The 25,572-nt window shown below is 46.5% G+C and overlaps 1 protein-coding gene and 1 long non-coding RNA gene across 6 annotated transcripts in view; one reads left to right on the top strand and one right to left on the bottom strand.

Moving 5' to 3' along the window:
• Positions 1–22,265: 22,265 nt before the first annotated feature.
• LOC127059737 (uncharacterized) lies at positions 22,266–24,160 on the bottom strand. The gene is made up of 2 exons (XR_007777847.1): positions 23,988–24,160; positions 22,266–22,686 (listed from the first exon to the last, which is right to left on the bottom strand). It is a non-coding gene; the product is annotated as an uncharacterized LOC127059737 (long non-coding RNA).
• SYNE2 (spectrin repeat containing nuclear envelope protein 2) overlaps positions 23,732–25,572 on the top strand; it is a 176,297-nt gene continuing 174,456 nt past the window's right edge. For all 5 annotated transcript variants that reach the window (XM_050975904.1, XM_030240808.2, XM_050975902.1 and 2 more), the window contains exon 1: positions 23,732–23,819. The gene's annotated coding sequence lies outside the window, so the exon portion shown is untranslated. The remainder of the gene's footprint in view (positions 23,820–25,572) is intronic.

Raw genomic sequence — 25,572 nt, 5'->3', positions numbered from 1 at the left:
ATTACAAATCTGAAACTCAGATCAGGTTCGGTGTAAGCCTGTCTAAGTTTTATGATCTGTCTCACCGAACCTGAGCCATGCCTTCAGCAAGTCTGGCTTGAGTTATAGATTTTGGCTTAAATGGTTTAAAAACTGAAGTTTAAAAGGTTTGTGTAAATAGTCATTTATAGCCTTCTGGTTTCAGAAGCTTTTTTGGCCACATACATTTACTAATATAACTGCTCTTTTCACACAGAGGTCAAGGAGCTCTGCATGCAAGAACCTGGGAGGCACTTAAACAAAGACCTTAGAAAATGGCACCTTTTATTGTAAGAGGTATTTCTTACAAAGCAGTCTGTGCAGGTTTGCAGCATGAAGTGATCTCCAAATTAAAGGCAGTTACACTATTCTCCCAAGTGTGCCATTACAAAATAATACCTCTTTGTAATATTCCACCATGAAATGTTTAATTTCCAGTAAAGATACTGACCAGTGCTGTGATTCTGCAAGGGATTATCTTTATGCTCACACATTCCTTTGAAGTCACAGGAAAGGCACTCAGTGCTGGAAGTTGAACATGTTTGAATCTTGACAAGGTCATAAAATGTTTGGAATTAATTTTGAGAAGCCTGTGGGCTTACTGCTAATAGAATTAAGATGCAGCTTCCTTTCTCAGTGTTGAAATACTCCATGTAAAGATAATAAGCAGATTGAAATATAAAGAAATTATTTAGGTGAACATTGATAGTTTTTTAATAGGCCCCTAAGGCTCTCTTAACTTCAAATAAAGTTGAGAGGAGCCAGAAGTGTTTAACACCTTTGCAAGCAATCATGTTGTTAGGAAGAATAAACCTTATCAAGTCCTTTTTCTCCCTGTGCTTCTGTACCAGTAACAGTGAAATAAGGACACTGATTTCCTTTGAAAATCAACCAGTGAAAAGTACAAAAAAATTTGTTATCAATGCAATGAAAATCTGCTTTTGTGAATAATTTCCAAGCACCTTTTCAGATGCATGATCTTTGGCACTCATGTAGAAAAATATTATTACATTGAATCCACTGATGTTTCCTTACCACAAGCAATTAAAATATAAGGTATAAACTGCCCATGCAGTCCTTGAAAAAATAAAATTGATACTTTGAGAGAACTGTTTTCACATTCTTTCCTGTGTGGTATAATTACAGTCAAAATAACTGAGAATATGGGATTATAGCAATATTTCTTTGTTGTGCTGGAAAATGGATGTCAAAGTATAGCAAAACAGTAAAATCAGTAACAGCACAGCACATATTTGTCCCATGATTAGCACAGAACTAACAAAGGCCTAAAAACAAAGATGATGATCCTGACAATGGAAAGAGAAAAGCTTTGAAGAAGAAGACCTGACAGAAATTCCAGCCCTGTGGAAAGCATATCACATCCTCCCACGACCTGTGGGTTTGCAGTGGGTATTTCCAAGGACTGGAAGAAAAGCAGGACTCTTGTGAGAAGGAGGTGGCCCTGGATGCTGGGCACAACTGGGAGAGGTGTCCAGCTGCCTCCCAGAGCAGCCCTGGGCTGTCACTTTGATATCCCCACCTGGCTGCTGCCTCCTCTGCCAGTGCTTGTGCTCCCTGAGAGCCACCCTGCTGAAATCCCTTTGTGCATCCAGACCTGCAGCACACCAGGAAACAGCTCTGGCACAGAGACCTCACCTCTTGCTGCTCATGCCCCACAGCTGTCTGCTCCAGCTTGTGGGCACAGGGAGATAAGAAGAGGTGACAGAAATTCATGGAGAGGAGTGTTTGAAAGCAATGCAGAGCTGGGATCAGAGTTGCTTCCACAAGGACTCTTCAGCCACATGAGTAATCCCCATGAGGTGGAGAGGAGGAAAGAGAGTGTTTCACCTGTAAAATGTTCTGTATAAAGAGCAGAGCTGACAGAGGAGTGAAGAGTTTGATTAGGAAAAATAAAGTCACAGGACAAAATTTACAGACTGTTGGCACGAGGAGGGGAGGCTGCAAAATGCTTAGCTGGACAAAGCTAAGGAAAAGACATGGAACTGTGGTTTAATTACTCTGTCTGGGAGAAGATTATATAGAGATTGAGGGAAGTGTATGTTTGCAGAGATAATACAGCTTGAGGGACAGCCAAGAGATCAGAGGTTGTTCAGAGGTTTACCACTTGTCCAGTGCCTTTCAGCAAGGGAAGCCACAAATTGAGGCACTCGCTGGCCAGGAAGCACTGCCAGCACTCACAGGTTCAAACTGTGCCAGGCCAAAGCAAAAGCACAGATTGCAATGCATCTGTCTGAGCATGAAAGATCAAACCTTCATTTTGATTAGGATAATTCTAACCTAAAGATCAGCTTAGACATGCACCTACACTGAGATAACACAGATGGCTTTTGCCCATGCTCTGTGCCCATCAAAATCTGTGTTCCTGCATCCATGAGGTGCCAAGCTCCAGCAAAGAAGCCCCTGAGAGCACAGTATATTGCCTTTGAATCAGCACCAGGCTACTGTGATAACACAGCTTTTAGCTGGAGTATACCATGGACACTTATGCTGTATAAACATGGCTGGAAGGGTACTTGTATAATGAAAAAGAACATCACATATTCCTAATTGTTTTATTTATTCAGGTATATTACTGCAGAATCACAGATTCATTTAGGGTATAAAAGACCTCTAAGATCATTGAGCCCAACCTTTGGCCAAACTCCACTTTGTCAACCAAACCATGGCTCCAAGTGCCATGTCCAGTTGTTTCTTGAACACCTCCAGGGATGGAAACTCCACCATTTCCTCAGGCAGCCCATTCCAATGTTTAACAACCCTTTCTGTGAAGAAATTCCTCCTGATCCACCTCAAACCTCCCCTGGTGCAGCTTTTACCGAGCATCAGTTTTCTCCAATAAATTTAACTACAATCTTCCTCTTCCCTCAGCAATCCCAAACCTCTGGGAAAGCTTTGTATTGAAAACCAGCTGCTGTAAAAAGCTGCAGTCAGTGCAGAGACTTGGATCCAAGCAGCACAAATCAGGACATGTTAACCAAGAGCACACCCTGATGCAGCAGTGCAGAGCAGCTCCACGTGTGTTTTTCTCAACCTCTTGCCCAGCTGTGTCCATCTTTGCTGAACATCTGGAAATAGGAACCAGATTATTCCAAATTAGACTCCGCTGTTTTCCTCTGCTGCCTTCTCCAGACTTTTCATCAACAGCTGACTTTCCTCTTTCAGATCTTACCTCCTGTGTGTTACATTAGTTGCAGGATTAGCCCCCCACTAAATTTTACATGTAAATTCCATGTATTCTACCTGAAAGAGCTGTTCATGCAATTTTCACACCACTGAAGGGCACTTGTCAGGAGACATCTCCATGATCTCTCTCCAGCGAATATATGACCATTTTTGTAACAGGAGTTCAGGAAAGTCTGAAATGAATGAAAAATGCAAATCTTGAGTTCATCTGCCAAATTTCTAGCATCTCTTAGGTCTGTCTCTGCCCAACTCAGCTCCTTTGTGCTTCAAATAAAATACATTCTACTCAACATGGCCAAACTTAAACAAAAACTCAGGGGAGAGGGTTGAGAATTTATATTTTTTTATCACTTCTGTGGATTTGCAACCCTCGTTCTTCTGCCCCTACTGTTGTGTACAGTCAATGAGCCCCTCGGGGCTTTTCTTTTTGGAGGAAACTTCAGACGCTGAGTGCTACTTGAAAAAGATACTATCCATAGCCAGATATTTGCAGTGTTTAGGTGTGAGCAAAGATCTGTAATTAAATTGGGTAAGTGAAAACAAGGAGTAAAACATCCGAGAAGACAAAGCTGGATTTACTCTTCCTGAGAACACGGTGAGGCAATGCTTTACATTAACAAATACACATCCTGATTCTGTGTCACTGGTTGGTTTCTGCTAATGAATTACAAAAAGGACTGTTATAAAATTCGGTACATGCACTATTTTGCAAAGTTCCACAGCTACACAGAAATGTATCTGAGCAGATACCTTATGATACCCAAAATCTGGAAATAAGGCAGCTGTAACAAAGTCAAACCAAAGCATTAGCAGGACAGATAAAGGATTGATAAAGATTTCACTGTAAAACGATGGGAATTTAAGAGCTCATTTGCTAAAGGATGCCTTGGCTTTGTTCTCCATTTTCCACCGGTTTGATGGTTGCACTTGGAGCAGATTTCCCATACTCGTAATGACTTCGGAGAACGAGGTACAAACTATGGGGTGGAAAAGCCACCTAGTGGTACAGGGACACGGTGCCAGGCAGGAGCAGGTACCTCTGAATTCTAAGGTTTGTTCTCATGCTGGGACATCAGGCCCTGGCATGTTTTAAAGAGTATTTGTTATTATTCATGGAATTCTGGAATGTGTATTGTGGGTGCATGAAACCCACATGCAAATTAGAAAAATATTCCAAAGGACAGGACCATGAAACTTTGTGTGGAATCATTGCCTGTTTTATATGTGCTGTGCAGACAATAACATCTCATTAAGAGCTATTTCAGAGAATTAAGAGGATAAATGAGTTTGCGTCATTTTCTTTCCACCTGCCCAAATAAATGTAGGAGTTGCTATAAGTCCAGCTGCCCAGAGCACAAAAAGAGAAGAAAGGTTATGGAGACAACACCCATCTGTACTTTTAATTTAATTTTCATTGTGTCATAGCTTTGAGGCAAGACAAGCCAGTGCATTTGCAGAGCTAAGGACTGGTTATCCATATCTCTGCTCTGGATCCACTGGTGATTTTTCTGAGAATAATTTCTACATGTGCTGAGAAAAGATGGGAAAGCCATCCAATCTGGGGAAACAAAAATTCACCCTCTGGCAAAAGGCTGCTGGGTAAGGTTGATCAGGACACTGCATGATCAACATGTGAAAGTCTGTCTCCTCTGAAAGGCTGAGAGTGCTGGGGGATGATTACAACAGCTCCATTCCTGCAGGACCCTTCAGCTCAGCACAAGCAGCAGAGTTATTGCAAGAATGAAGGCATATCTCCCTTTGGCACACCAGTGATTAAACCTGAGCCCATGTAAAGAGTAATAGAACAGGCAGCATGTTCTTATCTAAATAGTCAAAATGCAAAGTCAAACCCTTGTGCTGAGGTTTGGGGTTTGTAATGCTAAGGTGATTGCAGCTTTGTGCTCAAAGCAGAGTGTTCTCTCTTTGCAGATTCATCTGTGAGCACACAGAGCAGGGAGCTCTGCAGGCACAAGGGATTACACACCTTGCACAGCCAGGCCTCACAGGGTTTTTCAGCCTGGGCTGGCTGTTGAGTGGAAGGAGAGAGAGGGGGATGACCCTGCAAGGCTGCAGCTGGGTTAAATAACTGCTGGAAATTGTGGGGCTGTACAAGCAAACCCACCAGAACACTCCTGACTGCAGCCCCTCTGTAACATCCAGCTGTGAGGATCAAGCAGCCCTTGGTCACTGCCCACCTGCAACACCAGGGAAAGGGAATATGGCAAAGTCCTCAGGTGAATAAGGGACAGATAGGAATGAAGGGGGCTGTGAAAATGAAGCCTGTTGAGGTAAATGAATTTCATCTTCAGTATCGGAGGCTTAACAAGTCAAGCTAGGAAATTAGAGTAATTACCCTTAAATGTTTAATTACATAAATGCATCTGTAAATACATGCCAGAACTGAGCTTTCCAGCCTGTAGTAAATGCAGGAATGTGCCAATCTGTGCATCAAATAAATCACAGCACTTAGGAATATAAACTGACAGAGCTGCATCTGTTGAGCTAGAAGAGGGGGGAAGACATGTAGGAAAATGCCTGCAAGCACCAGCATTGCCACAGTGGACATGGACCTTGGCAGCCAGGGAGGTCAGTGGGAGTAGAAGGGACATGGACCGAAGCTTGCTCAATTCATCCAAACTGAAATCGCAAATTTCGATTCCCTGCCCAAAAGGAAATGAAATTTCCATTCAGGCAGGGAAACAAAATCTTGCAAAACATAAAACACTTACAAACACTCCGGAAAGGTGTTATGATCCAATGATATGCACTTGAAAAATCCCCAAAAACCCAGAAAATTGGGGCATTTAGTGACTACAAGAAATGATCAAGTACAACCAACCCAATATCTTCCATGTGAGGTCTGGTTTAAGCTCTGGGGTCTTGTTTCTGAAGACTCCAATTTTTTCTTTTTGCATTACTTGGCCACCATAAGCCTTTCAGGCATCTTTGATGCAGGCGCAGTGTGGGTGAAGAGAAAACTTAAACCAGGGGGTTAGAAACCTGGGGCAAAAGGTAAAAGGGATCTGGGAAGGGAATTCTGGAAATGTTTCCCATGTGTAGGGTTGTGAGGAGCAGCATTCCCAGACTGTGCACAAAGATTACACATAGCTTGGAGTAAACTAGTCAGCTTTCCAGATAAGATAAAGAGAAACCCACGTGTGAGAAGGCACATGCAGGCCTCCCAGGACACTCATATGGGGCTCTCCATGCTCATTAAAGCTAACAGGAGGCTAATTAAGGTGGTTGGGTGTGGGGATTGTGCCAGAATGCCTGAAAGTGCTGGAATTTAGAGGGGGCTCAAGGCTGCCACATATGCCCTGGTTTTCTGTGGTTAAATCCTTTCTGTTTGGTAAAGGTTTCCAGAGGTGCAGCAGCTGAAATATGGATGGACTCTCTCCATGAGCACTTCCCACAGGTCAGGACATCCTGCAAAACTGTACAACCTGCATGCTGTGCTGCACACAGGTGCAGCAGGTCCTCTGCTCCCCTGAAAGCCTCAGCCACTGCAGGCACATTCAGTCCCACTGCTTGATACCCTTCCCAAAATTGTGGGATTCATAAGTCTCCTGTTCCAGATTGCAAGGCAAGATGTATTCTATTACCATCTGTAGGGCAGTTGTCTGGTATCAAGTGGGCAATTCTCTTTATCTCTCCCTGAGTGATCATTATCACTCCTCCTCTCCCAGCAGGGGACATCTGCTGATAACAGGCTACTGAATGGCTGATAAGAACTACAGCATCCCACTGGGAGATGTGAGCCCAGAGGGAGGAGCCAAGCATTCCTACCTGGATATAATCTGGAGATTCTGACACACCAGCACAGCTTTTCTCCACTGGATTCCCCAGAGGAACAGCAGCTGCTTCTACTTCCATGGATTTGTGGAGGAAGAATCCACCCTTTTCTACAGGACCCCCTGCTCCACTAGAACCACACCTGACACTTCAGGAGGACTGCAGCCACTTTTCCAACTGGACTGCTACCAGCACCCTGACCAACAGGGTGTCAGTTGAGTTCTGACTCTGTCAGTGTTGTTCTAGTGTACTGCATTGTTTTATTTTATCCTTTATTTCCTTCCCTATTAAAGAACTGTTATTTCCTGCTCCCATATTTTTTGCCTGAGAGCCCTTTAATTTAAAATTCATAGCAATTTGGAGGGATGGGGAGGTTTTGCATTCTCCATTTCAGGGGAGGCTCCTGTTTCCTTTAGCAGGCACCTGTCTTTCCAAACCAAGACACTCGCCCACGTGAACACCACAGTCACAAAGGAAGTCTCACCCAATGCTGATAGCCTCAAGTAGGACTGTTTCCAGGCAGGGCAGTCTCATCTGTCCCTCATTTCCAAGGTTTAGTGAAGACTTTTGAAAGACTTAGGGAAGTCTCTCTGGTTTGCACTGCATTCTCTTTGGTGACAGTAAAGAGAAATGTGTAAATCTCATGAGCAAGTGTTCTCTGATGAAATTGCTGCAGCAGCTTTTCCTGGTATGCCCAGATTCCTGAATCTCCTGTAGCTCAGATAATTCCTTTAAATGCATTGTCTTCATCTATCACCAAAAATGTAATCAGTAGAAATCTGACAGCCTTCTATATAATTCAAGATGTGGGAGAAATTACCCAAAACTTCTACGCCAAGCTGTTACTGTCTCACTGTCTGGTTTTTCAAGGAAACTTCTTTGCTGCCCTTCCACAGTCCAAGAGTTCTGACTGTTATTTAATGCATCAGGTAATTTCAATTTTATTGAAAGTGTAAGTTCTGCCTATCTGCAAATTTCACATGATATTTCTGCATTGCATCCCTCAACTTTTAAAAGGTCACATAGGAGCCTGTTCAAATCAATGGTATCATCAGTTGTAGTCAACATCCCAGGAAGTGTTCAAAAAGTGTGTGGATGTGGCACTTGAGGACATGGTGGTGTGCTGGGCTTACAGTTGGACTTGATAATCTTAAAGGTCCTTTCCAACCTTAGATTCTATGATTCTAATTTTGTTGTAAAGTGCTGCTTAACAAGGATACCAAGAACACAGGCATGACTTCTCTTTCCCTACTTGGGCAGAGGACCAGCTGACTCAGTATGGTCCCCTCCAACCTTAACCATTCCATGATTCTGTGAACCTAGAAGCTACAAATCCATAATAAACTACTGCAATCCCCCTTTGATCTACCCTTGAGAAAGGGTAGATTAAAGGGGGATGAACCTTGGGAGCTGCACGTCAGCCCTTCTCTCTACAGCCCTGACTACACAGCTGGGAAATTCTGCTTCCATTGCCTTCTGCTTCTTCTGCACTGACTTGTGATTTATGGGTGCATGGTGGGCACCCATAACTAAACCAAATAAATCAAATAAACCACCATTGGTAAATGAGTAAATAAGGAGCACTGCTGCTTCATCACCTTGATTGGTGACTGGAGGAGGTTTTCTGAGTCTCAGCAGCGAGTTCAGACATCTCTGTGGGTGTTAACAGGAAAGAGTTGTGGCACAGGGAGGCAGTGGATCAGTAACATTCAAGGTTCCCAGGAAGCTGTGACATGAGCTGGCACATGTAAGGTGACAGCAGCTTTGCTACCTCCATACCCACATTAGCCAGAGCACAGCGTTGCCATCCAAGCCCTCGGGTTGGTGCTGGTGTGTCTTGTCTGGGTGGTTCAAAAGAGAAAGGAAATACACAAGCATGTATGGTGGGTCTGTAATACTGATACTGTCTGGCCAAAGAGGCACTGCTGGGAATTGATTTTCAGTCTCCAAATCTGGCATTGGGGGCTGGAAGAGAATCCTGCCAGGCAGCCAAGTGCAGCCGTGATTGCCTGCTCAATACAGATCGCTGTTTCCACGCAGGCCACTCCACTGAGCAAACACAGCTCCGTGCTGGCAGGGATTTCTGTTTGCTCTCTCCAGCTGCAGCTTTGCTTTGTCTCTGAGTAGCTTTGCTGAGATTCAATTTGGGGTCCCAAAAAAGCTTTAACAAAGCTCCAAACTGCAAAGGCAAACAAAAGAGAGAAAAATAAAAAGTAATGAAATGTAATGAGTAAAATACTGCTGTATGACCACAATAACTTGGGATACTGGGAATTTTGCTTTAATAGAAGCTGCCACAGTGGAAATCACTTCAGAAAAGCACTCCTGCTCTCCAGTGTTTCATCTGTGGTGTGTGGATGAGAGATTCAGCATCCCTCTGCATCCAAGGCCTGCTATTCCAGCCAAGTCAGGCAGGGAGCCTTGCAGGGTCTGTGAGATTTCTGCACCAGCTGAAAGGGAGACTGTGTGACACAAGACCCTTTATTTGGGGAGCAGCTCTATTGCCTCTTTAATACACTCCCAGAGGAGAAAACACGAGTCAAGTATTTACCCTGAGATTTAGGCTGAGCCCTGCAGTGATCCTGAGCAATAGAGAGTTCCCTGTTAGTGCTAGGTTTTAGTGAACAAGCCTAAACTAAGGAATGCTTTAGCTCTCTGTGTAACCAACCTCATGGTTTGAGGTCCTGATTACATTTTTACCTTATCAAAAACAGGTCATGTTTTGTAAATTTTCTTTGCAGCCATAAGAATCCCTTCTTTTTACGGAATTTCTTCAAATCAGCGAAGATTAGACATTCACTTCTACCTATTGCCTGAGCATGTGCCCTGTTTGATTACAGGTCTTATAATTCAAATCTGTAAAAGCAAAGTTTTCATGTTTCTCATTCATGTTCAAACCTGTGGTTTGTGGGAGTGTGCAACCCTGCCAACACTGCCTTGCTCCCCCTCTCCTGGGGAAGCTCCTGGAAGCTGCTTCTATCTCCATGTTTCCTGTAGGAAATTTAGCTCTTGGAGGAATTTAACCTTTACAGTCTAAAGGATTTGTCCTGACATGCAATAGCATTTTCCAAACAGAGTGTGTACAGGTAGACCTCGTTCACTTTGAGTTTAAAAAGCAAAATAAACCTTAAAAGCACAGCTCCCCTGGTGGTTCAGCCTCTCCTTGCTGGCTCTTGCAGTAGCAGGTGTTTCAGGTAGTCCATCATGGTCTCTCCCACCTTCATCTCACAATCTTTTAGTTGTTTCTAAAACATGGGAGGCTTATCATTCCCTTCAATATCTTTGTTCTTATCAGTCAGGACTATGAAACTGCCTAATGCCTTTTCAGGTTTCTAGGGAAACACCTCTTCCTTTAACTTCTCTTCTAATCCAACTTGTTGGCACAATTGTCCTTTAGAAGCAGAGGGAGAGGCTCGGACTACAGACATAAAAACTCTGATTTCTCTTGTTTCCATAGGCATTGTCAGATATGATTGTGGAGCAGAAACATCCAGCACATGCCCCTGCTCAGTGCTTATGTAAGCAGGCACAGCATTGATCTCTGTACTGCAAAACAGGTTGTAATGCAAAATAAAGTTAAGCTGCATAGCGAGATCCCTTCCTTCTGCTGCTTTAACCCTTCAATGTTAAGGTTGGTTTGAGAAGGTTTGACTCCATAATGCTTAAAACAGACTGGAAAACAAAGCTGATACGCAGTGCTGGGTTATCAGCTCTGCCCCAGCAGCTGGGGAGACACGTAAGTCACTGATGTTGACTTTCAGCCCGGTCATTACCGGCGCCTTTCCAGCCGTGGCGGTGATTCCTGCCGGCACAAATCCCTCCCCAAGGCTCTGCCGGCTGCCCGAGTAACGCGGACTCCCCGCTAGATGTCAGCGTCCCTCCTGCAATCTCTGCGGGTTAATTAAACGCCTCTAATGAGGCTCCCTCATTTAGCCAGGCTTCCAGCGGCTGGTGGGGACCCCCTGCATCACACACTCTCCGGAGATTCGCACCGAAACGCTTTTGGCATCATTGAGAGGATCTGTCCGCCCATGGGAGCCCACGCCAGCACCTGGCACTGCCCTCCAAACAGCCACTCTGGTCATGGAGGTGTTTAATTGCATTTATTCTGCTAGAAATATTCACATTTATAATTAAATGTATTTATATTTATATAAATATATTTTTATCTTTATATACTTCTCTTTGCATATAAAACACATAAATCTATATCTTTATAATGAATTGATAAATTAATTTATTGTTCATATAAAATATATTTTTATCTAAATATATATTTCTACATATGTACTTTTCTATTAATATTTATATTTATAATTAAGTACATTTATAAATTAAAAAGTATTTATAATTAAATATGACCTGCAGCTGCTCTGCCAGGTCCAAGGGTCCAGCAGCCAGTTCTGAGTTCTGGATCTGACAAGAGCCTGGTCTGCTGGGGCTGAGAGAGTAATTCTATTTCCAGTTTATTTGGTTGTCTGCCTAAGGACAGCTCAAGAAGCTCATTGACTACTGAAAAAACAAGAAAACTTGTTTTCTTCCTCTTGCCTAGGAAGGGAAGATGGCTGAGGATGAGAGCTAGCACTTCTTGAAATCCAGAAAAAACTTCAAATCTCATTACAGGAAAAGGTCCTTTAATGAATCAGTTGGCTTTATTTTTTTTTAAAAAGAGTAAGTTATGTGTCATTTCCAGGATGTATTCAGTTACTTTGTAGGGTAAAATCAAATTTTAAAGCACTTGTATACTACTTTTTAACTGCAACCCAACATGACCTAAGAGAAAGATAATCATGTTAATAATATAAGCATTACACACCATTTCTAACAGTTTTATTGAAATATAATTAGGAATCTGAATAAATGCATATAAGATACAGACTCACTGGAATAAGTAAAAGCCACAGGTGCCTTCCTGGTTAGTCACATCTAATTAATTCTGTCAGCCTCTAAACTTAATCTTCCTTTAAAAATTGAAATGACTGCAAAGAACCATTGCAAAAAGAAACTTAAAATAGCAGAGAGAGATTTTAAATTAAGATTTCCTGATTGTTGAACTTTGTCAAATTCATCACTTCAATCCATCCCTGAAATGTACAGTTAATCACCTCCTCTAAATAAAAAGCACAGGAGGTGATTTCCCTTCTGCAGCTACATCTCTGGATTCAGCTTTTTCATTACATTGTAATTACAATGGATCTTCAAGGTTGTCATGAAAATAAAGGATTAGTAGAACTGAAAATGAAAGTTTAATGGCACAGACTAAACATCAGCTATGAGCAACTTCAGCTCTGGCCTCTTACCCTGATCCCATTTTATTTTTGGACTTGTCTGAGGTGAATAAAGAGCACAGAGCAAAAATTATGCAGTGAACTTTGTTATTGAAACAGCATGGAGTAATACTTTGAGCTTGAGAGGGACTGACATTTTGGTTTAGTCCCTGGTGGTAGTGGAATAACAGCACTTTTGTGTCACATAGAGCTTTCTGGAGGGCTCATCAGGCACTTGGAGATGAATTGTTTCATTGCTCCAGCAAGTACACACTCTCCCACACCCAGCTTACCTCCCCTTGCCCTAGCAAGAGCTGAGTTTTGTCCTAAAAGTCATGGCTTTTTATAGAAATGCAGTCTGCTCATGCACATCTGCCTGCAGCTTGGTTTGAATCTCCTGGAGACCTTGACCTGGCTTTTAGTTGGGGTTGGTGAAACATCTGGAGGCCTGTGCTGGACCTTGCTGTGTAAGGCCATACTGGGACAGTTCACTGCACATCTGCTGGGGAGCAGCAGCTCCTGCTGCAAGGTCACACTGGAGGGTGGCTTTGGGGAGCAGCTCTGTGCATCAAACACCAGCACATCCAGTTCTGGTGCTCCCAGCACAGCCTGCCAGGGCAATTAACCAGCCCAGCCTGAAGCCATTTTTATGTCTTGAAATGAGCTGTTGGTTGGTTCAGGTCCCTGAAGGACAAGCTGGCTGCATGGTCAGTGTGTACCAGGGCCAGCACACCAGAGTGTGGTGGGGAGGGGACCAGGGACAGAGCACACACCTCAGGGGCTGGGGACAGGTGAATGGGCTCAGCCACATCACAAAATCACATGCTTAAGATTACTCCCTTTGCATTGTATCTAGTGCTGATGTCCATGGGATGCATTTGTTCAGTAAGCTGATCTGATTGATCAGAAAGTGCCTCCATGGAAGAGAAGAAAGGAATGGAATATCTCACTCGGGAGGGACCTACAATGAACATTTCATCCAACTGCCTGACCAAAAGTTACAGCTTGTAATAAGGGCATTGTCCAAATGCCTCTGAGACACTGTCAGGCTGGGGGCATCAGCAGCCTCTCTAGGAAGCCTATTCCAGTCTTTGACCACAGTCACTGTAAAGAAGCAGCTTTCTGTTGGATCTGCTGGCTGAGCTGACTCACTCTGCTGACCTCTCATCACTAAACCTGGAAGGAGAGAGTGCAGCTGAGGCAGCTCAGGATGGGATCACCCTACTGTGACACCCCCTCTTAGATCAGCTCAAACAAAACACTGGCTCATGCTCACCCATGTGGGCAGAGTTTCCAGAAGCTGCAGCCTGTGCCCTGCCTGCTCTCCCCTTCCCTGATCCATCAGCTGTAGCTCTCCGTGCTGGCTCCAGCCAGCCCACTGATAACCAATCACACACCTTTTTCCAGACTGCTCTGCAGTTCCCTCAGCTCATTGAAGCTGGGATTTATGTTTCCCACAAGTGCCAGTCTGATGCAGAGGAGATGTGAGGGCCACCTGGCTAGAGGTGGTGGGGAAAAGACAGAAATGCATCTTGGAGCAGCAGCTTGGCCCTGCATCAGCCCCTACACCTGAACCCTGGCCCTGCCAGGACTTCTTTGCTCTTCACAGTCACATTTCCCCCCTCTTTGCCCTTGTCCCCCTCTGCATGAGCATCAGCTCTGGCAGGGACTCCTCAGCTCCAGCCTCCCTCCAGATGCTCACCCAGACCCCAAACCCCGAGGAGGGTCAAGCACCACTTTGGACCAGCTTAGGTTTGAACAGGTCCAGCCTCTGCCTGTCTCCACCAGGAATGAGGTCCTGCACAGCAACTGCATTACCTGATACCTCCAGGGCTGTGCACAGGCTCTTCTTACCCTTTTTCTGCTGGTGGCACTGATATGTCGCTTTGCCAAGGGAGACTCCCGGATTTTAGGCACTGCAAACCCTAAAAGTAACAATTCCTGGAAGAATTGCCATCATCACAAATTTCTGCCGTGTCTTGCTGTTCTCCTTTGACCTTGTTTCTTCAAAAGCAAGCAGTACATGATACATGCTAATGTATTACATTAGGCTATGTATCACTAGATATTCTCCAGAAGTTTAAATTTGGAAAAAGCTTTTATCTTATTTCTGCAGAATAAAAGCCAGGGATTCACTGTATGGCACAGGGGAGATACCCAGCATCTTTGGATGCTGCATGTTCAGCACCTTCCTCTGGTGCCCAAAACTGGCAGGAGCAGCTCAGCTTCCTGCTGCACCCAAACCCCCTGTCTCTAGTGCGTACCTGAGCAAGATCTGGGACTTGCCCAGAACAAGCCCCTATCAGGAGTAATTTAGGAGTGATAATGAAAGGAGAAGTTCTGATTGGCAGAGGGAACAAGGGGCTATTTCTGCCCTCTGAGGCTGAGCCCAAATCCAGCTGTAGGAGGTATGACCAGCTGTCTGTGAGCCAGGCTTGTGTCCAGCCCTAATGCTGGGTGAGTTCACCCTAAAAAGGGGTGCAACATCCCCAGGATGGGCATGGAGGATTGCAAGGCTGTGGTGAGGTGTGGGGAGACCAGGGGGTCATGGGGTCCCACCTGTAGGGCCCTGCAGAGTCTGGGGGATGAAATCACAGCAATGCTGCACCAATCCTGGTGATTTAACCCCAGCTTTGTGCTGGCATGGACTCTTCCTGTGGTCATTTCCTTCCCTTTCCTTAAGGGGATGGGAGGGTGACTGCTGGTATTTGGGCTACATACAAAATAATATGAGGGTTTTTTTCTCCTGCAAATTCAATCAAGGTGTTGCTCTGAGGTCAGAGGATGAACAAGCCAACCTGTGGCTGGGACTAACACTGGTGGCTGCCTGCACAGAATGGGATTGATGGAACACGTGCTTCTGTGGAGCAGAAGATCCCCCTGACAGCGCCTGACACCAGGGCCTTGGTGGCCAAAAATAGCTGGGTCTGTCACAGGAGGATGATACCCCTGGAAGGCTGAGGCCACACCTCAAGGGACAGTGTGGCACATGGTCAGAAACTTGAGTGGCTCATTTAGCATGCATTTCCCTGGGTTTCAGGATAACTGCTTGTAAATAAATATCAGATTGTTTGCTTAGGAGAAGAGGACTTGGCTAAAAATCTGCTGTGTTGTGCTTGAGCATTTGGGAGTTCAGGGTCCTCACGGTGGGATAAGGGAGAGGATGTGTCCACTAACACTTTTAAAATAGACCAGTGTGCAAATGACACAGCAATTTATGGACTCCAGGCAATGCAGGACAGTGAACGTCTCTCGAGTTATAACAGATGACAGTTTACTAAATATATCTGCAATGCCAAAACAAACAGCACTGCATTCCAAAGCAAGAGGTCACTGCAGTCTGTCTTCACAGGCCACTTCTTCTGATCTGCAAGAGACTTTGACCAGGAGGACTGAAAGAGGAAGCAGAGAGTTTGAGTGTGTGTATGTGAGGGTTTGCCAGGGAGATGGATTCCCATTTTGGCAAATGCCATCAGTTGTGCTTTCAAGGGTCAGAGTGGTAGCTCATTATAGTCCCTACCTATCCCCTGTGACTGAAATAGTCTCAGTCACCCAGAAAATCTTACACAACAGCAACTTGACACAGATAAGGACTGAATGAATGAGACCTTCCAGCTAGAGATAAATCGGATAAATGTTGAAGGTAATGAAAAATTAATTGTATCTCCTGCCCTGAAGAACATTTTAAATATCATCTGCTTTTCAGGCTTGTGCATAAATACGCATAATTCTGCATCTTTAATTGAAATAAGTATTCAGCTCAGCTGTTTTTCAGCTGACAGCTCAATGGAGTTACTCTGCTAGTGATCACTACAATTATTTAGTGGTACTGAGATCTTGCTGAGAGGTCTGAGCCATCCTCTGAGACTATAGAAACTGGAACCAAAATATATGCCCAGCCCAAGAGCTGAAATGCAACCATAAATTCTGTAGTAAAGAAAACCCTTTTGTATGAAAGTATCAGCCCAAGTGAGTGAGGAACCCACAACAAACTGAATTTTTTTAGAAACCATTAATATGATTCCCTCAGTCCTCCTTGCAAATCTCAGCCAGCTGAGGCATCAGTGAAGAAATAAACATTTTAGTGGAATTCCTACATTCCTACATGGCCCCCTATACATGTCTCATCCCAAGTGGGAGCAGTACATGGAGCAGGGCAGTGTTCAGGCAGGCTGTTGTTTGCCTGAGCTTTAATCCCCTAGCAGACAAAATCCTGAACTTGAATGCATGGAAAATTGCTGTTGATAATCTTATTTTGAGGAAAAAAAATTATGTACTTCAACCAGCATCTGGTAAGGTACAGGCCTTTAGCTTCTGCCTTAGAAAACCCCTTGTCTGCATTTGCTCTTCCCTGGCTGGTAATGTTTCTGGAATTACATTTTTTTCTTTTAAAATTCTGAAGACACAGTAGCAGCCTGAATTCCCCTTTTCTGTGTTATGTATCTCTGCACAGTGGCAGAAGGGCAAGAGACATTTCATAGGCCATAAAACCAGAATGGGCTTAATCCTCTTCTCACAGTAGATTTACATTTGTGTGACTGTTAGTAAAGTTGGCAGTAAAGATGTTGACAGAGCTGGGGGCTGGCTGGGGCCCAAGGGCACTGATTTTTAAAGGTGGCAACTGGGATTACTAAATCCTGCTTCCAAAGAAGCCTTAGCCCCACTTCCTACCCTTGAGAGCTTTTTTGTTCTCCACTGAATCATGGTTGAAAATGGGCTGTAGCCACCCAAGATATGTCTGTGCTGCAGGGGAAGCAGAAGCAAAGCAAACTGCTGCTGCCTGAGAGCTGCTCAAGGGAGTTTTGCCCTGGCCATGCAGGGGTGAGAGGGATGCCTCATCCAGTATTTCCATATCCTGATGTGGTTTGTGCAATCCTCAGGCCAGGTGTATCCTAGAACTATCAATACCTGCAACTACCGAGGAAGGTTTTTTTCCTCATTTCCTTTCCATTCTTGGAGGTGGCAAGGAAAGGAAAAGCTGTCAGGGGATTAAAACACTGCTCAAAGAGAAACTACTGCAGGTCATGTCTGAGCCTCAGTGAAAGTGCTTCAGGGGTGAGAGGAGGCCAGCAAGAGCAAAATGCCCAAGCCCTTGCTTGCCTCCTGCTGCTCAGTTTGTTTTTTTTACAAGCACCTGAGCCTGCAGCTGCTGTTGGAGCTCTTTCACAAAGCTGCTTGTCCAGCTGCTGTTATTTCCTTATCCATGCTGTGGGTTCCAGAATCCAGACCTGGAATTTGACCACTACACTGTGTTTCTCAAACTTCTGCTTTGGCCAGCTGAGCAGTGTTTCTTGGCAGGTTTCTCTCACACAACTTCTAAGAAATACAGCCAGAAGTGAGATGCCAAGCTGCTGGTGAGATACAGAGTGTGTGGGAGGCACCAGCCAGCCTTGGAGCACAGGGCAAAGCTGACAAGACTGGTGTGGTTTTGACTGCAGGCTCATTACAGTGCTCTTATAAACACAAGGCCTGCAGCTGTGACAGTCCAAGGATAGAAGGGGTATTATTTTTGTTAGACTGACTAATGTAAGTTAAAAAATTGATAAATGTTTGGGTTTAAGATAAGGGGATTCTGAATCCAAAACCTTGCCTGAATTTACTGATGAGATTGGGTCAGGGTGTCCTGGGCTCCTAAAAGTCTGCAAAAGCTTCACCCGATCTCAGCAGGAGTCCAACAGATTCCTAAAACACAATCTGCTAAGCTCACTAAGTCAGTCAGGAATGCAAGGTTTCAAGTAGGACACAAAAAGGCACTTCAGTACCTGAAGCAGGACTTAGACAGGTCAGAGGCAAATACTCTCAGTAAGTACCTGTGTCTTGGTTTGAAAAGACTGGTGTCTGCTAATGAAGGCAGGAGCCTCCCTTGAAATTATTATAATTTTGAAATTAGGGGCTGTCAGGCAAAGATATGGGAATAGGAATAACAGTTCTTTACTGGGAAAATTAAAATAAAAATGCAATAATACAAAAAAAAAAATACTGAGTCAGAATACAACCTGACACCCTGTTGGTCAGGGTGATGGTGGCAGTCCCATTCAGTGGTGGCCTCCTGCAGTGACAAGTGTGGTTTTGTTGGAGCAGGATCCTGTAGAAGGGTGGAGTTTTCCTCTGGAGGTGCAGTGGTGGCATTGATGGGCCTGGTCTTTTTCTGGGAATACAGTGGAAAACAGCTCTCCTGGTGTTCCAAATCTCAAGTTTTTATCCAGGTAGGAATGCTTGGCTCCTCCCCCTGGGCAGAGCATCTCCCAATGGGATGATGTAATTTTATCAGTGACACTTAATGGCCTATTAAGAAAAGATATCTCCTGGAGGGAGGATGGGTCCTGGAAGAGATAAAGCAAACTGCCCTACCTGCTTTTAACAACTGGCCCATTAACAGAGGATATTCCCCCCCTGGAGTTTTGAGGGATGGGTCATGGAAGAGATAAAGAACACTGCTCCACCTGGTTTCATCAGATGGTGACAGAATACATACTCCTGATAACATCTTGCATTGCAACCTAAGACAACCTGCAATCCAAAAAACCCCACTAAGATGGAATTGAGGGTTAGGGATGATCACCTTTGAATTTTAATTTTTGGGGTTTGTGTAACAAACCCTCCTCACCTGTAACTGAGGAGCTGGTGCACTTTGGGAGGTGGGAAAACAGAGTGGAAACCTTTATTCATGCATGATAGCTGTGTCACAAATGGAACAAAATGAGCCCTGCACAGTTCAGATTGCAGGTGTCTGTCCTCAGGAGACGAACCTGGGATGTGCCTCTGTATGAGCAGAATCCAGTGCTTTAGTTCTGAAAAATTTGGGAGTTCACAACAGCACTGTTCACTTTAAGACAGTAAACACCTCCCTAATGCAATCCTGTATAGGAAGATGTAAGTGCATGGTTCTGGCTCTGGATGCTGCCATAAGGTTCAGGTACTAATCTTAAAGTGTAGAAATCTTCAGTTCATCCTGTTTTAGCCACAGGAACTACAATCCACAGGCAAAATCAAGGGGAAAAGGGAACTGAAGGAAAGATGAGGATTTCTTCTTTGAGAAGTGTAGATTTGCTAATTATGGACCTATTCCAGGAGATTTCCTACAGATTTGCTGCAACTTAACTGTTATTAACCTGTTTTTCTCTTTTGGAACTGTGCTCCTCCATCCCAAAATTAGCTGGTGACCTAACAGAGCATCTAGGCATGGGCACCTTTAACCATCAAAGTGTTTCCACTGACTTCAGCAGAAACAGCCGGGTGTTGGAGGCAGCGTTGGCGCCCCGGCGATCGGCTGGAGCCGTCTTACATGCCAGGGACAGTGTCATACACAGAGCTTAGATCAAATGGGAGGGGAACAGGGAGCATTTCTAACATGATTACTGTCAGATTTCCTTTTATGTTTTCCAGAGGAAAATAGTATGCAAATGTCACACACTCCTGCATGGATTCAACCTTCCTTTCTTCTTTTTTGATCTCTCTAATTCTGACAAACAAGCTGGCTGTGACTGCTGAAGGGAAACTCTCCCCAAGGTGTTGGGCCATGGGCATTTTTTGAGGAGCACAGTGGGTTTAGGCAGAGCCCTATTTTACTGCTTCTGGCTACACTTTCCCACTCCAGCACTCTTCCTGCAGTTGCACCTCAGTGGAGACAAGGTGAATTGTGTCTGGGAACTGAGCCAGGGTAAAAATAACTGAGGAGGGGAGGGTGCTGCTTTTTTAAAGCAGTTTCCTGGTCTGTTTGACAACACAACAGCACAAAGAGCTGCACCAGCACAACAGAGGGAGCATAACCTGACTGGTCCATCAAATTGCTGCCACCAAAAATGGTGCCTGCAAAACTGCAGCTGTATTTCCTTGGTGTTGCTCCACCAGCAGAGTGGAAGGTCCTTTGGAAAAACTCATTCAAAGGTGAGTTTGTACTCTCACCCCTTCTTCCCCTTTCCCAATTGTCTCTCCTGCAAGGGAAGGGGTGAGCAGAGAGCAGCTGGGCACAGAGGGTGATGTCTCTGGCACAGTGCTGATCCCTTGTTTTCTTGCCTAGAGTCCTGTTCCCAGCTCCAGCTTCTGCTCTGCATTCCTGTCCCTGTGCTAGATCCTGCTGCCCACTCTGTTGTGCTGACATATCTCTTTGTGTGTCCACGCCACAACCAAACCCTGGGAGCAATCCAGATCAAAACAAAGTATTCTTCTTCAGGGCTAACTTTCATCTGGTTCCCAGCTCCAGCTCCAGCATGCACACTGTGCCAGCACGGCACAGGGGGTTGCACACAGGGGAAAGAGGAGGGTCACTAAGCCAAAGGTTTCTCCTGGCAGACTGCAGAGCAAACATAACTTGGAGTATCCAAACAAAATTTGTTTACACCCCCATCACAATCATTCAGAGTTAACACTTATCCAGTTAACTGGGGCTGGGATTTAGGGACATTTGATCTTCCTCCAATGCTGGAATCTAGACATGCAAATTCTCCATTATGGAAGGAATATCCTACCATGAAGCTCTTGCTGTTGATCCCTGTGGGATCTATGGACCAACCTTCCAATTATGATTGGAAAAGACTTTTGAGATCATTGAGTCCAACTGTTAACACAGCACCATGACATTCACCACTAAACCAAGTCCCCAGGTACCACATCCACACCTCTTTTGAATACTTCAGGGATGGAGATTCCACCACTTCCCTGGGCATCCTGTTCCAATGCTTCACAACCCTTTCAGTACAGAAATAATTCCTAATATCCAATGTAAACTGGTACAACTCCAGGTGGTTTCCTCTCGTCCTACTGCTTGTTCCCTGGGAGCAGAGCCTGATCCCCACCTGGCTACAGCCTCCTGTCAGGGAGCTGTAGAGAGTGGTAAGGCCTCCTGAGTCTCCTTTTCTCCAGGCTAAACACCCCCAGATCCCTCAGCTGCTCATCAGACTTGTGCTCCAGCCCCTCAATGTCTTTCATGTAGTGAGGTGCTCAAAACTGAACCCAGGATCTGAGGTGGGGCCTCACCAGTGCCCAGCACAGGGGGACAATCACTGCCTGGATGCCTTGTACAGGAAACATTCAGCTCTGTGGCTTTGCCATTCTGGGTGGTGTGGGAAGGTGGTGAGGCAAGCATCACTGCTGAACTGATCAAACCTTCTTCCAGGAAGGAATTTAATAGGAATTGTGAGGGCTCCTCATCCCCACTGCTGTTATATTCATCACTGCCTGACAGTGCTGCTCTGTAGGGCTTTTCCCCAGTGCTCTGTGCATCCATCCAGACAGCTCATTTTGGACAGCCATAGACAGCAGGAAAGAACTCTGCTCTCACAGCTTCCAGACCTTCACCTTCCACAGAGCCTGATCCATGCCAGCCTCTTGCTATCCTTGCTGGCAGCACCCATGTACCTGTCAAAGCAGTTATAGTCTGAGCACAGGGCCTTAGCAGTTCCTAGCTGGAAGGCTGTGTGGAAAAAGAGATGAAAGCTTATTTTCAGTGTCAGTCCAAGTAATCAACAGCCTGAAGATTTGGATACAAAGTAGGCATATATGACTTAATTCTACCTTTGTATCTCAAACCTTTTTTATGGAATTGCTGTTTAATTGCCCATGTTAAACCTGTCCATCAATACCTTTTTGTGTTAGCAACACTTAGTGTCATATCTTCAAAGTGCTTTACAAGCAAGTTATGAAATGTGTAATTTGAGTGAAAACAAGCACCTTGAGCTGGGACCTGTGCTGTGTTTGACACAGCCTGGCATGCCTGCAGTGCTGTGTATGCTGGGATGAGGAGCCCTGTGATTCATGGCAAGGAGAAGTCAGTGAGAAGAACATGGAGAGATAATGTGGGATGGTGTTCTCCAAGGCATAAAAGATCAAAGATCCATGAGACTTCTGGTGAATTTCATAGCATGTGCAAACGCCTCAAGTGATCAACAGTGGACTTGAAATAAGTCAAGTATTGCAATAACTGAGTACTGCATCTTCTTCTCTCTTTTCTCTAGCAGAAGAAAACTGGCAGTCAAGAGTCATAAATCAGTCTAGAATGTTTCACTTTGAGGATATGCATTACAGTAGCCATAACACAGGAATTAGGAAACCACAGCATAGCCCAAAGGCCTTTGCCTTCAGCTGTGTCCATGGACTACCAGATAGCTGTGTCACTATACAAACACTAATTAATCCTCAATAAAACAAGTAAAAAAAGTACACAAAGAACCATCATGGGTTGGTTTGTTGCCAGGATGGCAACAAAGCATGAATTGGACCAGGTGTTTGCCAAGGCAGGGCAGTCAAGTGGTAGGCAGCTTTGATTGTTGCTTCTGCAAGTCAGTGCATTCTCAGGCTCCAGCTGAAATGACACTGAAAAGGTGCAGGATTCACTTTTGCCTGGAAAAGAAAACTTTCCTTGCAGAAAATCAGAGCTCCAAATCTTGCAGAATTTCTTTAGGCAGATCTGTGGATATAAAGAGAAGCTTGAGTAAGCAGGTACATTTGGTTTTGTAGCCTTCAAATACAGGACCTCACTCGCTTTCCTCTTTTAAGGTGGTTGATGTTTTACCAGCACAGACTAAGGAGAAGCTCAATGTATTGACACTGGCAGGAAGTGGCTTTTGTAAAGTTACATTTTCTTTGAATAGCTGGCTGACCTCTGGGTGTGTAAAGCAGAGCTTAATCCCAATATTTGTATCTTCTCACTTTGTGAAGTCTACAGCCAAAAGATATTTAGTATCAGATGGGACAAATCTAAGGAATTCCTTCCTTTTCCTCCTCCACAAACCATTCTCTGAGTTCTAAAAGAAGACCCCCAACTTATGTTTACAAAACTGACCTGCATCTGGCTTCCAGAGCTCTAGCTGGGCATGGCCAGATGATGCTGTCCCTAAACTGGAGGAAAGTCTGAATCTGGAAGAGAGGAGTAGATGGCTCATGCCTGGGGTCTGTGCCTGAGGTGAGGAGAGCTCAATTTGGGGAGGGCTATGGAGACTGTGCAGAAACTGGACAGGTCTCCAGTGATCTTCTAAATTTGATTTGGGGGTGCTGCACATCTGTGACGAAGTATTTTATTTTTGCCTATCACCTGTAACCCCAAATGTTCCCAGACCAGAAAACGGTTCCTACAGCACACAGGTTTTCTTATTTCCAGCACACGTTCTTACTCTGAAGCACATGGACACAGAGCGCCTGTGGCCCTGCCCGGCTGCTCACGAGGGGCGGGATGAACAGCGCCGTCCCGGTAAGCGCCGGGAGGGAAAACACCGGGAAACCCCGCACGCCGAAGCCAAGGCTGGTGAGGACGGGCGGGCACGGGGAGCCGGGACTGTCACCTCCTCTGGCCACGACCCGCGGCCGTGCTCTGGGTGTCCCGCAGGCGGGGGGCGCTCCCGGCGGGGGAGGCGGGGCCGGCCGGACCGGGCTGGGCTGCGGGGGCCGCGGCCGCACCGCCCTCCGGCCCGCGGGCGGGGAGCGCGCTCGTTCGCTGGCAGCGGCCGGGGCGGGGAGCGGCCGGTCCGTCCTTCCTCCTCCTCCTCCCTCCCGCCCTCGGCGCCGCCACCCGCGCCCGCCGCCGATGCCGGGACTGCGCCCGCGGTGAGTCTGCCCCGCCGGGACCCGCCCGTGGGAAGTTGCGGCGCGGCCCCGGCTGCGCCTTTGTGCAGGAGCGGCGGCGCTGCCCGCCCGGTCCGGCCCCTGCCCCTGCCCCGGCTCGCCGGTGCCGCCGCCCCGCTCCGCTGCCCGCGCCCTCCGCCGCGCCGGTACCTGCCGCTCTTTGTTCCCCGCCGCCGCCGCCTTTGTTCCCTCGGTGCCGGCTGCACCTTCGGCACCGCCCGCGCCCCCCGCGGGACATCGCTGCGCGGGGGGGCGCGGATGGAGAGACCGCGCTCCCGGAGCGCGTCCCCCCCTTTCCCAGCGCTGCGAAAGCCGGGGAAAAGGGGAAAGCAATGCGGCGGGGCAGCGGCGGGAGTTCGCCGGGCTGCGCGGGGGGAGCGAGGCGGGCTCTGCCGGCGGCGGGAACGGGCTTGGAGAGAGCTTGGAGCAGGCTTGGAGCGAGCTCCCGCCCCCGCGGTCCTGCCCTTCCCTCCCCGAGCGGGGGCCGCGCTGCCGGAGGAGCTCCGGCCGGAGCCGGCTTGTCCCGGGGCCGGCTTGTCCCACGGCGGGGGAGGGCGCAGCGGGTGCGGGCAGGTGACCGGCGCTTCCCCGGGGAGCCGGGGTACCGCTGGGAGCGTCGCTATCTCTAGGGTTGTGTGTTTGGGAACTGATCGTGCAAAGTTACTCAGACAAAGTTATCGGGAAAAGGGAGCGACTGCTCTTCTGGGAGGGCCGCAGGAGGCAGGGGCATCCTCCCTGCGCTGTGTTTTATTGCCGGTGCTGCTGCCCGCTGAGGAATCGAGAGCTCTGTGCTTTCCGCTGCACATGGGCTCCTTTCTGTTTCCCGCCTCGCTGCCAGCCTCCCTCCTGCTTTCCCTCCCCTCCTCCCGTCTTTCCAGGGCTCCTGGCAGCCGCCTGCTCCCTCTCGGAGCAGTTTTTAGGCATCTGTGTTATTCCAGCCCATGGGATGCCGCACGTGGGGCTTCCTGTCTGTAACTTGGTGCTGATTTAGTGTCAGGTGCTCTGTGTGTGTTTGTGGATTTAAGGGAAGGCTCCTTGTCTTCCTTTCACCTCCAGAAGTAAACCTGGGCTCAAGCTGGAATCGTTTTGAATCAAACTGAATCGGTTTTCTGTTTCTCCTGAGAGCTGCTGGAGGCATTAGGAAGTAGAGCAGGTGCACCCTCCTCAAGTTACTGGGAATCTACCAGAGGGAAAACTTTGAGCAAGTTTTAGAGTTTCTCGCAGCCTTTGTCATGTCTGGGACTGTGTGCTCCTCATGCCTCTGCTTTTCTCTTTCCCTGTGTTCCGCCTGTCCTCTCCCCCTCTTTCTGTCGTTCCTGAGTTCTCCACCCTCTCAGCTCACAGGGTGATCTGCCCTTTCTGGACAGATAGACAGACAAAGACGTAAGTGCCACGTGCAGCGTCCTGGCTCGTTATTGTGACTGTTGGCCAAGTGAGCAGAGCCGTAGCTTGGCGGGCACTTCTGTTTACATCTCTGTGTGAAATGCAATTCCTGCAGAAGCAACACGCGGCTGCTGGCGCCTGGTTAGCTGTGTCATGGTCTTCAGCCGCTTCTGGGGTGGCTCCACAGCTCTGAGAAGGAGCGGGGTGGCAGCTGCTAACTCTGCTCACAATAACAAGTGTCTGCACACACAGCCACCTCTCGCTGAAATCAGGGCAGCCTAAATAATTGATTTCCAAGGTAGAAGGCAGCGTGTCACAGCAAGAGAGGATGGGGTGGTGTGAAGTGAGCAGG

Source organism: Serinus canaria, chromosome 5 (genome assembly GCF_022539315.1).
Source record: "Serinus canaria isolate serCan28SL12 chromosome 5, serCan2020, whole genome shotgun sequence".
NCBI lineage: Eukaryota > Metazoa > Chordata > Aves > Passeriformes > Fringillidae > Serinus > Serinus canaria.
Note: the sequence above shows the minus strand (reverse complement) of the source record. Positions and strands in the feature narration are given on the sequence as shown.